This window comes from Rhinoraja longicauda, chromosome 5 (assembly GCF_053455715.1).
Source record: "Rhinoraja longicauda isolate Sanriku21f chromosome 5, sRhiLon1.1, whole genome shotgun sequence".
NCBI classification, from domain to species: Eukaryota; Metazoa; Chordata; class Chondrichthyes; order Rajiformes; family Arhynchobatidae; genus Rhinoraja; species Rhinoraja longicauda.
The window spans coordinates 87,429,844-87,443,955 of NC_135957.1; positions in this window are offsets into that span (position 1 = coordinate 87,429,844).

Below are 14,112 nucleotides of genomic sequence, written 5' to 3' on the forward strand. Positions count from 1 at the left end.
TGTACACTGTGGACGGTCGATTGTAATCATGTATTGTCTTTCCGCTGACTGGTTAGCACGCAACAAAAGCTTTTCACTGTACCTCAGTACACGTGACAATAAACATAATGTGGATAACTAAACTGGTAAACTGATAACTGAATTCAGGAACTGGGACAGAAGAAGATTTACACTTTATAGATATAGCGTGGAAACAGGCCCTTCGGCCCACTGAGTCCGTGCCGACCAGCGATCACCCTGTACACTAGTTCTAACCTGCACACTGGAGACAATTTACAATTTTTACAGAAGGCAATTAACCTACAAACCTGCACGTCTTTGGAGTGTGGGAGGAAACCGGAGCACCCGGAGAAAACCCACGCAGGTCACGGGGAGAACGTACAAACTCCGTACAGACAGCGCCCGTAGTCGGGATGGAACCCGGGTCTCAGGCGCTGGGAGGCAGCAACTCTACCGCTGCGCTGCCGTGCCAGCCCACACTGGGATGGCCAGATCATATGATGGAGTAGGCTTGAGGGGAGAGCTGTCCACTCCTGGATCATAGGCACGTCACAGGTCCATTGGTGTTATTTCAATTTAGATGCACTTGGAGTCAAGAATAGGGGTTCCAACTTCCTCACTCCCAACCACGGCACAAGGTGATGTCACCGCCCTGCGCCCCACGTGACCTCACCCAGCCAGCGGCCACGTGGCTCCATCAATGGCAGCCACCCAGGCCGGAGGCGGGTTGCTACGCAACCTCCGTTAGGCGACGCCCGGGCCTCCGGGCCTACACTGTCCGGAGCTAAAATGTCGGAAGCCTAGAGTGTCAGGACCTAAACTGTCGGGACCTACTGTGTCGGGGCCTACAGCGTCGGGGCCTACAGCGTCCGGGCCTACAGCGTCCGGGCCTACAGTGTCCGGGCCAACAGCGTGGGGCCTACAGTGTGGGGCCTACAGCATCCGGGCCAACAGCGTCCGGGCCAACAGCGTCCGGGCCAACAGCATCCGGGCCAACAGTGTCCGGGCCAACAGCGTCCGGGCCTACAGCGTCCGGGCCTATAGTGTCCGGGCCTACATTGTCGGGGCTTACGGCGCCCCCTGGGCCTACAGTGTCCGGGCCTACACTGTCCTGGCCTACAGTGTGGGGCCTACAGTGTCGGGGCCTACACTGTCCTGGCCTACAGTGTCTGAGTCTACAGCCACCACCCCCCCCCGGGCCTAATACGGGACAAGGGTGGTCCCGTATGGGACAAACCAATTTAGCCCAAATTACGGGATGATATTGTTCCTTGCTGCAGCTTTACAGGCCCGGATTGGAGCAGTGGTGAGCTGCACACCATCAGTAATATTTAATCATGAGGGCAGTGAAACTAGTCGGAGAACTGGGATGGGGGAGGGACGGAGGGAGAGAGAGGGAAAGCAAGGGTCACTTGAAGTTGGAGAAGTCAATGTTCATACCGCTGGGGTGTAAACTACCCAAGCGAAATATGAGATGCTGTTCCTCCAATTTGCGCTGGGCCTCACTCTGACAATGGAGGAGGCCCAGGACAGAAATGTCAGACTGGGAGTGGGAGGGGGAGTTGAAGTGCTGAGCCACCGGGAGATCAGGTAGGTTCAGGGGACTGAGCGGAGATGTTGAGCGAAACGATCGCTGAGCCTGCGCTTGGGTCTCGCCGATATACAAGAGTCCACACCTGGAACAGCGATGGATGAGTTTGGAGGAAGTGCGTCAACTTCTGCCTCGCCTGAAAGGACTGTCGGGGTCCTTGGACGGAGGCAAAGGCTAGTGGTATACTGCTCCATCGCCTACGTTCTGTAGGGGTGCCAACTATCTCACTCCCAAATAAGGGACAAGGTGACGTCACTGCCCCGCGCCCCATGTGACCTCACCCAGTCAGCGGCCACTTGCTCCCGCTCCACCAATGGCGGCCGCACGGGCCGGGAGGCGGGTTGCTATGCAACCTCCGTTAGGTGGCACCCAGGCCTCCGGGCCTACATTGCCCGGGCCTAAAGTGTCCGGGCCTACAGTGTCCGGGCCTACAGCGTCCGGGACTACAGCGTCCGGGCCTACAGCGTCGGGGCCTACAACGTCCGGGCCTACAGCGTCCGGGCCTACAGCGTCCGGGCCTACAGCGTCCGGGCCTACAGCGTCCGGGCCTACAGCGTCCGGGCCTACAGCGTCGGGGCCTACAGCGTCCGGGCCTACAGCGTCCGGGCCTACAGCTTCCGGGCCTACAGCGTCCGGGCCTACAGCGTCCGGGCCTACAGCGTCGGGGCCTACAGCGTCCGGGCCTACAGCGTCCGGGCCTACAGCGTCGGGGCCTACAGCGTCCGGGTCTACAGCGTCCGGGCCTACAGCGTCCGGGCCTACAGCGTCCGGGCCTACAGCGTCGGGGCCTACAGCGTCCGGGCCTACAGCGTCCGGGCCTACAGCGTCCGGGCCTACAGCGTCCGGGCCTACAGCGTCCGGGCCGACAGCGTCCGGGCCCACAGCGTCCGGGCTTACAGCGTCCGGGCCTACAGCGTCCGGGCCTACAGCGTCCGGGCCTACAGCGTCCGGGCCTACAGCGTCCGGGCCTACAGCGTCCGGGCCTACAGCGTCCGGGCCTACAGCGTCCGGGCCTACAGCGTCGGGGCCTACAGCGTCCGGGCCTGCAGCGTCCGGGCCTACAGCGTCCGGGCCTACAGCGTCGGGGCCTACAGCGTCCGGGCCTACAGCGTCCGGGCCTACAGCGTCCGGGCCTACAGCGTCCGGGCCTACAGCGTCTGGGCCGACAGCGTCCGGGCCCACAGCGTCCGGGCCTACAGCGTCGGGGCCTACAGCGTCCGGGCCTACAGCGTCCGGGCCTACAGCGTCCGGGCCTACAGCGTCCGGGCCTACAGCGTCTGGGCCTACAGCGTCCGGGCCTACAGCGTCCGGGCCCACAGCGTCCGGGCCCACAGCGTCCGGGCCTACAGCGTCGGGGCCTACAGCGTCCGGGCCTACAGCGTCGGGGCCTACAGCGTCTGGGCCTACAGCGTCCGGGCCTACAGCGTCCGGGCCCACAGCGTCGGGGCCTACAGCGTCCGGGCCTACAGCGTCCGGGCCTACAGCGTCCGGGCCTACAGCGTCGGGGCCTACAGCGTCTGGGCTTACAGCGTCCGGGCTTACAGCGTCCGGGCCTACAGCGTCCGTGCCCACAGCGTCCGGGCCTACAGCGTCTGGGCCTACAGCGTCCGGGCCTACAGCGTCCGGGCCTACAGCATCCGGGCCTACAGCATCCGGGCCTACAGTGTCCGGGCCTATAGCGCCGTCCAGGCCTAATACAGGACAAAGGCGGTCCTGTACAGGACAAACCTATTTAGCTCAAAATACAGGTTGTCCCGGCCAATACGGGACAGTTGGCAATCCTAACGTTCTGCAGATGTTGGTGAGTTGACTCAGCAGGTTGTAATCAGTGAGCTGTGGGGAGCTGCACTAATTTTTCACACAGTATCGACCTGAATAAAGAAATCCCCAATGAAGGAGGTTTTGATCGAATGCCAGGCAGGTACAAGGAGACAGGGCCTTCCAGCTACTGTTTCATCCGTCATCCCTGTAGATGAGCCAAGAATAAAAGCACCAGCTCTGCTAATATTCACTGGCTCATCATCATCTCACATCGCAGCATTATAAACCACGACTGATTGAACAGGCAAGAGTGGTTCATTTAGAAACATACCGAATAGTTTAGAGATACAGCGAAGAAACAGGCTCTTCGGCCCACCGCCCAGCGATCCCCGCACACTAACACTATCCTACACCCACTAGGGACAATTTTCACATTTTTACCAAGCCAATTAACCTACAAACCTGCACGTCTTTGGAGTGTGGGAGGAAACCGGAGCACCCGGAGAAAACCCACGCAGGAGAATGTACAAACTCTGTACAGACAGCGCCCGTAGTCAGGATGGAACCCGGGTCTCCGGCGCTGTGAGGCAGCAACTCTACCGCTGCCCCACCGTGCCGCCGCTGTTACAATGAGAACCCTAGATGTTATCGTATACTACTGTAACATAGCTGTGAATCTGTGGAATTCTCTGCCTCAGAGGGCGGTGCTGGCTCGAAGGGCCGAATGGCCTCCCCCTGCACCTATTGTCTATTGTCTAACACACTCTTTGCCCGGGCAATGTTTGGGAGGCCATCAGTAGTTTTTGTGCAGTATAAGAGTTCGTAAATTGTCTTCTATAGTTTCTAAGCACCGGTGGGAAACAGCTATTCTGGTCAGTTTGGCAGTTATCCAGGGAATGTGTGGGTGTAATGTACAAATCCATCTTCCCCAGCCCACAGAGACCGAAGGCACGTCATCAGTTAAACAGCAGCAAACTCCACACAACAGCTGCCAGGTGAAGTGAAGCGTGGTTAGCAGCTAGCTGGGCAAAGCATTGACCATTAACGGCTCCTGCCCCCCAATCAGTTCTTCCATCTCGGCTAAACCAATTAGAAACATAGAAAATAGGTGCATGACAATAGACAACAAGTGCAGGAGGAGGCCATTCGGCCCTTCGAGCCAGCACCGCCATTCATTGTGATCATGGCTGATCATCCACAATCAGTAACCCGTGCCTGCCTTCTCCCCATATCCCTTGATTCCACTAGCCCCTAGAGCTCTATCCAACTCACTTTTAAATTCATCCAGTGATTTGGCCTCCACTGCCCTCTGTGGCAGAGAATTCCACAGATTCATAACTCTCTGGGTGAAAAAGCTTTTTCTCATCTCAGTTTTAAATGGCCTCCCCTTTGTTCTTAGACTGTGGCTCCTGGTTCTGGACTCCCCCCAACATTGGGACCATTTTTCCTGCATCTAGCTTGTCCAGTCGTTTTATAATTTTATACGTCTCTATAAGATCCCCTCTCATCCTTCTAAACTCCAGTGAATACAAGCCCAAAAGATGCCCTCAAATACAGAGCTGCTGAACCATTGGAGCAGGGAGTGCAGCTTCATTGCTTGTCTTCGTCTCAACACCAACAGGGAGCTCACGACAAATGGCTGGAAGTCACAGAAATCTAATCAAATAAATGAAACCGCAGCCTAGAAACGCTCAATATCCTGACGTCAATATTGTTTCATCAGTTACAAAGAAAGAAACTCAATGAAAAATCACACACAATCCTTTAGAGTCATAGAGTCATAGAGTGACACAGTGTGGAAACAGGCCCTTCGGCCCAACTCGCCCACACCGGCCAACATGTCCCAGCTACACGAGACATAGTCACAGAGTGATACAGTGTGGAAACAGGCCCTTTGGCCCAACTCGCCCACACTGGCCAACATGTCCCATCTACCCTAGTCCCACCTGCCTGCGCTTGGTCCATAACCCTCCAAACCTGTCCTATCCATGTACCTGTCCAACTGTTTCTTAAACGATGGGATAGTCCCAGCCTCAACTACCTCCTCTGGCAGCTTGTTCCATACACACACCACCCTCTGTGTGGAAAAGTTACCCCTCGGATTCCTATTACATCTTTTCCCCTTCACCTTGAACCTATGTCCTCTGGTCCTCGATTCCCCTACTCTGGGCAAGAGACTCTGTGCATCTACCCGATCTATTCCTCTCATGATTTTGTACACCTCTATAAGATCTCCCCTCATCCTCCTGCGCTCCATGGAATAGAGACCCAGCCTGCTCAACCTCTCCCTATAGCTCACACCCTCTAGTCCTGGCAACATCCTCGTCAATCATCTCTGAACCCTTTCAAGCTTGACAGTATCTATCCTATAACAGGGTGCCCATGTATTTTCATTTATCTGTGTATTTGAGTGAAGCAGCGGGTAGGACCGCTGGCTCACGGTGCCAGACGCCCGGGTTCCATCCTGGCCTCAGGTGCTGTCTGTCTGTGTGGAATTTGCTCGTTCTCCCTGTGACCGCGTGGGTTTTCTCCATGTGCTCCGGTTACCTCGGTCGGCATCAAATCAGAGTCTCCGGCGCTGTACGTCAGTAAATATAGAAACATAGACACTAGGTGCAGGAGGAGGCCATTCAGCCCTTCCAGCCAGCACCGCCATTCGTTGTGATCATGGCTGATCATCCACAATCAGTAACTGGTGCCTGCCTTCTCCCCATATCCCTTGATTCCATTAGCCCCTAGAGCTCTATCTAACTCTCTTTCAAATTCATCCAGTGAATTGGCCTCCACTGCCCTCTGTGGCAGAGAATTCCACAAATTCGCAACTCTCTGGGTGAAAATGTTTCTTCTCACCTCAGTTTTAAATGGCCTCCCCTTTATTCTAAGACTGTGGCCCCTGGTTCTGGACTCCCCCAACATTGGGAACATTTTTCCTGCATCTAGCTTGTCCAGTCCTTTTATAATTTTATACGTCTCTATAAGGTCCCCTCTCGTCCTTCTAAACTCCTGTGAATACAAGCCCAGTCTTTCCAATCTTTCCTCATGTGACAAGCGATATGACACGTGTGAAAAGCAACAAGACACACAGCCACACCAGATACAATTTAACACAAACACATTGTTAACTGAGCGTTCGGTAAAAGAGAATCGTTTAAAGATACAAGTCTGATTCTCCACCAGGTCGTCAGGAAGCTGCTGCCAGGCCTCACACACCATGAGTGTTTAATTGTAGAGTGGTTGTGGCAGGAACTAAGGCTCCTAGATCAGGCAGGAGGTTAAGGTGGGTTGATTGGATTGGAGGCGTGGAGGTGTGCAGTCATTTACATGGCGAAGCTCAGGATAAACCTCCAGGGTTTGTATCGTGTGAGATAGCAAAAGTGGAGGGCCGACCTTCCCAACCAGTTCCGCCAGGCTGTGTTAGACTAACAAATAGAATAATATTATTGCACGCTATTTATATCGCAGCAGATTCCAGCCAGCCGTGTGCGAGGACAGGCAGCTGCATCAGACGGAGCTGAGGGTAGAGTACCCGCAAGGTCCCTGAAAACCATGGGAACGTGGAGCGTAGACTAGTGAACAGCACAAGAACAAGGTGCAAGGCTTAGTCCCCCCCCCACCTCCCACCCAAAGAAGGATCCCAACCCGAAACGTCACCTATCCATGTTCTCCACAGATGCTGCCTGACCCGCTGAGTTACTCCAGCACTCTGTGAAACGTCACCTATCCATGTTCTCCACAGATGCTGCCTGACCCGCTGAGTTACTCCAGCACTCTGTGAAACGTCACCTATCCATGTTCTCCACAGATGCTGCCTGACCCGCTGAGTTACTCCAGCACTCTGTGAAACGTCACCTATCCATGTTCTCCACAGATGCTGCCTGACCCTCTGAGTTACTCAAGCACTTTGTGTGTATTGAAAGCAGTTCACTGTATTTCAGTCCACGTGACAATAATAATCTAATCTAATACCAGTCTAGCTCAGTCCTTTTTTTTATGGTTAAGAAAGGTTTAGAGGGTACATGGATAGGACAGGTTTCGAGCAATATGGGCCAAATACAGGCAGGTGGGACTCATGTAGCTGGGACATGTTGGTCGGTGTGGGCAAGTTGGCTGAAGGGCCAGTTTCCACACTGTACCTCTAAAGGTGCAGGAGTAGGCCCTTCGAGCCAGCACCGCCATTCAATACAGGGCCCTGTGCAACCACAGAAGGACCTCCTTGCTCCTATACTCAACTCCTCTTGTAATGAAGGCCAACATGCCATTAGCTTTCTTCACTGCCTGCTGTACCTGCATGCTTCCTTTCAGTGACTGATGCTCTAGGACACCCAGATCTCGTTGTACGTCCCCTTTTCCTAATCTGACACCATTCAGATAATAATCTGCCTTCCCGTTTTTACCACCAAAGTGGATAACCTCACATTTATCCACATTATACAGCATCTGCCATGCATCCGCCCACTCACACAACCTGTCCAAGTCACCCTGCAACCTCATAGCATCTTCCTCACAGTTCACACCACCCAGCTTTGTGTCATCTGCAAATTTGCTAATGTTACTTTTAATCCCTTCATCTAAGTCATTAATGTATATTGTAAATAGCTGCGGTCCCAGCACCGAGCCTTGCGGTACCCCACTAGTCACTGCCTGCCATTCTGAAAGGGACCCATTAATTCCTACTCTTTGTTTCCTGTCTGACAACCAATTTTCTATCCATGTCAGTACCCTACCCCCAATACCATGCTCTAATTTTGCCCACTAATCTCCCATGTGGAACCTTGTCGAAGGCTTTCTGAAAGTCGAGGTACACCACATCCACTGGCTCTCCCTTGTCCATTTTCCTAGTTACATCCTCAAAAAAATCCAGAAGATTAGTCAAGCATGATTTCTCCTTCCGACTCGGAACGATCCTGTTACTGCTATCCAAAAGTGCCGCTATTACATCTTGAATAATTGACTCCAGCATAATTGACATCCTAGAGTGGGTGTGGAGAGGATGTTTCCACTAGTGGGAGAGTCCAGGACTAGAGGTCACAGCCTCAGAATAAGGTGATGAGGAGGAATTTCTTTAGTCAGAGGGCGGTGAATCTGCGGAATTCATTGCCACAGACAGCTGTGGAGGCCACAAGTCAATGGGTATTTATCAGACAGAGATTGACAGATTCTTGATCAGTGCGGGTGTCAGGGGTTATGGGGAGAAGGCAGGAGAATGGGGTTGTGAGGGAGAGATAGATCAGCCATGATTGAATGGCAGAGTATACTTGATGGGCCGAATGGCCTAGAATCATAGAAACATAGAAACTAGGTGCAGGAGGAGGCCATTTGGCCCTTCGAGCCAGCACCGCCATTTATTGTGATCATGGCTGATCATCCACAATCAGTAACCCGTGCCTGCCTTCTCCCCATATTCCTTGATTCCACTAGCCCCTAGAGTTCTAGCTAACTCTCTTTTAAATTCATCCAGTGAATTGGCCTCCACTGCCCTCTGTGGCAGAGAATTCCACAAATCTCTGGGTGAAAAACTTTCTTCTCACCTCAGTTTTAAATGGCCTCCCCTTTATTCTCAGACTGTGGCCCCTGGTTCTGGACTCCCCCAACATTGGGAACATTTTTCCTGCATTTAGCTTGTCCAGTCCTTTTATAATTTTATACGTCTCTCGAGAAGATCCCCTCTCATCCTTCTAAACTCCAGTGAGGAGAGTTAAGAGTGTTTTATTGTCGTGTGTCCCAGGTAGAACAATGACATTCTTATTTGCTGCAGCACAACAGGATATGTGAACATGGTACACTGTAAACAATCCTTCTAAACCCCAGTGAATACAAGCCCAGTCTTTCCAGGTCTCCTACTCCGAGGAAAGACATTCTTGCCATAGAGGGAGTGCAGAGAAGGTTCACCAGATTGATTCCTGGGATGGCAGGACTTTCATATGAAGAAAGACTGGATAGATTCGGCTTGTACTCGCTGGAATTTAGAAGATTGAGGGGGGATCTTATAGAAACTTACAAAATTCTTAAGGGGTTGGAGAGGCTAGATGCGGGAAGATTGTTCCCGATGTTGGGGAAGTCCAGAACAAGGGGTCACAGTTTAAGGATAAGGGGGAAGTCTTTTAGGACCGAGATGAGAAAGTTTCTTTTCACACAGAGAGTGGTGAGTCTGTGGAATTCTCTGCCACAGAGGGTAGTTGAGGCGAGTTCATTGGCTATATTTAAGAGGGAGTTAGATGTGGCCCTTGTGGCTAAAGGGATCAGGGGGTATGGAGAGAAGGCAGGTACAGGATACTGAGTTGGATGATCAGCCATGATCATATTGAATGGCGGTGCAGGCTCGAAGGGCCGAATGGCCTACTCCTGCACCTATTTTCTATGTTTCTATGTTTCTATGTTTCTTTCCTCATAGATTTCTGCTGCCGATAACTGGTGAAGGTATGAACTTGTGAATCTCCTTGCAGTATCAGCCGTGTGATTTCAGGAGGCTGCAGAACGACTCCAGTCTGCCCAGTCTTTGTGATTAATGCGTTGTCAGCATCCAACGCACCACAGGAGAGTTTCCAGTGGTTGGGGGAAGCTGTTCACCTTTTCAAGGGCAGGTGGAGTCAGCCGTGCCAGAAACACTTGCAGTGGAGAATACATTTTACACAAGGTGATGTGTGGATGGGTTCCCAGTTCTGCATGAGCACAAATTCAATTAGGTCGGCACGGTGGCGCAGCGGTAGAGTTGCTGCCTCACAGCGCCGGAGACCCGGGTTCCATCCCGACTACGGGTGCCGTCTGTACACAGTTTGCACCTTCTCCCCGTGACCTGCGTTGGTTTTCTCCGGGTGCTCCGGTTTCAAAGATTTGTAATTAGTTTTGTAATTAATTTATCAGCCAATTATGTAAACATACAAGGGATTGGATTTGCCAACAGTCATACAAAAAAGCAACATACATAACCATCTTATAGAGATGTATAAAATTATAAAAGGACTGGACAAGCTAGATGCAGGAAAAATGTTCCCAATGTTGGGGGAGTCCAGAACCAGGGGCCACAGTCTAAGAATAAAGGGGAGGCCATTTAAAACTGAGGTGAGAAGTAACTTTTTCACCCAGAGAGTTGTGAATTTGTGGAATTCTCTGCCACAGAGGGCAGTGGAGGCCAATTCACTGGATGGATTTAAAAGAGAGTTAGATAGAGCTCTAGGGGCTAGTGGAATCAAGGGATATGGGGAGAAGGCAGGCACGGGCTACTGATTGTGGATGATCAGCCATGATCACAGTGAATGGTGGTGCTGGCTCGAAGGGCCGAATGGCCTCCTACTGCACCTATTATCTACGTTTCTATAACCACATAAAGATTAAACATAAACAGCGGCCACAGGGGCTGTGGGAATCCCCAGGGCACACAGCAAAAGTGGAGACTGTCGGCCACCAGTGCAATGTCCGGGCCACACACACACACACACACACACACACGCGCACACGCGCACACGCACACACACGCTCCTTCACCGTGATGTGAGCAGAGTTGTCCCGACCGCTGCCACTCTCTCTGCAGTCCACGACCGCCCCAACAGTCAGAAACCCGTCCCCACTCGCACCAGACTCCAGGATGTCCTCACGGACCCACGTCCCCACAACACCGAGACCACCGCACTCACGGCCGTCCCTCACTCCCTAACTCCCTCCCGCCGAGCCCCACCAGCCCAGGCAGCAGCGTGGCCATCTTGTTTATCAGCGACCGCACATTCCCCACTGTGTGGTGGATGGTGAATAACCGATACCTTCTTTCCTCCTTTTCTCCCTTGATCGGGACGATCGAAGCTCCCATATCGGGGCGATCGAAGCTCCCATATCGGGGCAATCGAAGCCCCCCGCGGTCGGGACGGTCGAACCATCCGCAGTCGTTGGTCGAGGCACCCACGGTCGGGGCGGTCGAATCCCCTGCGGTTGGAGCTCCCCAGTCGGTCCCTAACAAAGGGACCGCCAGCTCCACAATGTTAAGGCCGCGGTGTGGACGGAGATACGATACGGAAAAAGTCAAATCTCCTTCGAGGAAAGAGATAAAAATGTTTCCCCCTCCACCTACCCCCCACCCCCCACCGCAATCTCCCCCTCCCCCCACGAAATACAAAAACTAAAAGCACACTAAAACCATACAAGTAAACACAGACCACAACAGCAAAAGATGAAAAAGACCGGACGCGGCAGTTGTTGGCGTGGCGGCAGTGTACGGAGCCACCAGTGTTTATCTTCAAAGATACACCGATCAGCCAAAACATTACGTCCTGATGAGCCAAAGCATTATGCCCACCTGCCTAATATCCTGTTGGTCCTCCGTGTGCAGCCCCATACCCAGCAGGGTGCGATGCACTGTGTATTGTGACACATTCCTCCCGTGACCACCATTAACATTTTCTGTGACTTGTGCCACAGTCGACCTTCTGTCGGTTTGGACCAGACGGGATAGCCTTCGTTGCCCTCGCGCATCGATGAGCCTTGGGCACCCAACACCCTGTCTGTCGCCGGTTTGTGGTTTGTCCCTCCTCGGACCACTGTCGGTAGGTACTCACCACTGCTGACCGGGAGCACCCCACGAGCCTTGCCGTTTCAGAGATGCTCTGACCCAGTCGTCTGGCCAGAACAATTTGGCCCTTGTCAAAGTCGCTCAGGTCTTTACTCCTGCCCATTTCTCCTGCATCCAACACATCAACTTCAAGAACTGACTGTTCACTTGCTGCCTAATATATCCCACCCCTTCACAGGTGCCATTGTAACAAGATAATCAATGGTATTCACGTTGCATGTCAGTGGTCATAATGTTGTGGCTGATTGGTGTACGTGAGTGTACAGATGCAGGATAAAGGGTACAATCATTGGTGCAAGATAAAGTCCGATAAAATCCGATTAAATATATTTCAAAGGTGTGCATTGGGGTAGATGGGAGATCAGGACTGCTCTCTAGATGGTGAGGGTGGATCAGTTGCCTGAGAGCAGCTGCCCTCTCCACCTGGTCTGCCTACTGTGGCCATCTCCTCCTCTCTCCCATGGGAGTTCTGTGACACCCTCTCTCACCGCCCCCCTCTGTGGTACCTGCCGCCCCCCTGCCCTGTGAGAATACGCTCCACCTTCCTCCCACGTTGCCACTAGTGTGTGGGACAGTGCTGGTGTACGGGGCGATCACGGGTCGGCACGGACTCGGTGGGCCGAAGGGCCTGCTTCTGCGCTGCACCTCCAAGTGAAACATACATGGGCACGCACACACACGCACGCACACCCGCACATATAGACACACACGCACGCACATACGTGCGCACACACACACACACAGAAATTCATACATACACACACGCACACACCCGCACATATAGACACACGCACATACGTGTGCACACGCACGCACATACGTGTGCACACGCACACACATAAATGTGCACAGACACCCACACACACATGCAAGCAGACACCTGCACATATAGACACACACGCACACACATACATGCACACACACACACAGATACCCACACATACACACTCACACACATGCACACACGCTCACACATACACACTCACACAGATACACACACACTCACACACCCACAGACACCCACACCCACACCCACACCCACACACACACCCACACCCACAGACACCCACACCCACACCCACACCCACACACACACCCACACCCACACCCACACACACACCCACACCCACAGACACCCACACCCACACCCACACACACACCCACATCCACACACACACACACACACACACACATAGGCGTGGTGCGGTGGCAGGCTATCACACATGCGTCACACACTCACACACACTCTGGTGCGTGATGTCTCACACGGTCACACACGTGAGAAGGCGATTAAGATGAATGTTCACTTTCCCCCAGTGTTATTAGTATGTCACTATAGAAACAGGGAGACACACTGCTCTAACAGTCCCACTGCCAGCTGCCTGTGTGTGTCCCTAGCAGTGAGAGGTCCTGGCTCAGTAACACCGGGAAGGCAGCGTCTTACACTCCAACATGCTGCCATTCCTCCAGCACATTGTGCTTTACTCACGATCCCAACACCTGCAGTTCCCTGCATCTCCATTTTCCAAAGCATTGCAGAACGCTTCCGACTACATCGTCCCCTCCTATTAGGGGTTGCCAACTTCCCTCCCAAATACAGGACAAGGTGACGTCACCGCCCCACGCCCCACGTGACCTCACCCAGCCAGTGGCCACGTGCTCCCGCTCCACCAATGGCGGCCGCCCGGGCCGGGAGGTGGGTTGCTACACAACCTCCATTAGACGGCGCCCGGGCCTCCAGGCCTACACTGTCCGGGCCTACACTGTCCGGGCCTACACAGTCCGGGCCTACACTGTCCGGGCCTACACTGTCCGGGCCTACACTGTCCGGGCCTACACTGTCCGGGCCTAAACTGTGCCCCGGGCCTAATACGGGACAAGGGCGGTCCCGTACGGGATAAACCAATTTAGCCCAATATACGGGATGTCCAGGCTAATACGGGACAGTTGGCGACCCTACCTCCTATACACATGGAGAGTGGGTGCATGGAACGAGCTGCCGGAGGAGGTAGTTGGGGCCGGCACAATAACAGCGTTTAAAGGACAAAGGCACAAAGAACTGCAGTTGCTGGAATCTGGAGCAAGACACAAAGTACTGGAGGAACTTAGTGGGTCAAGTGGGGTTCATAAGGTCATAAGTGATAGGAGCAGAATTAGGCCATTCGGCCCATCAAGTCTACTCCGCCATTCAATCACGGCTGGT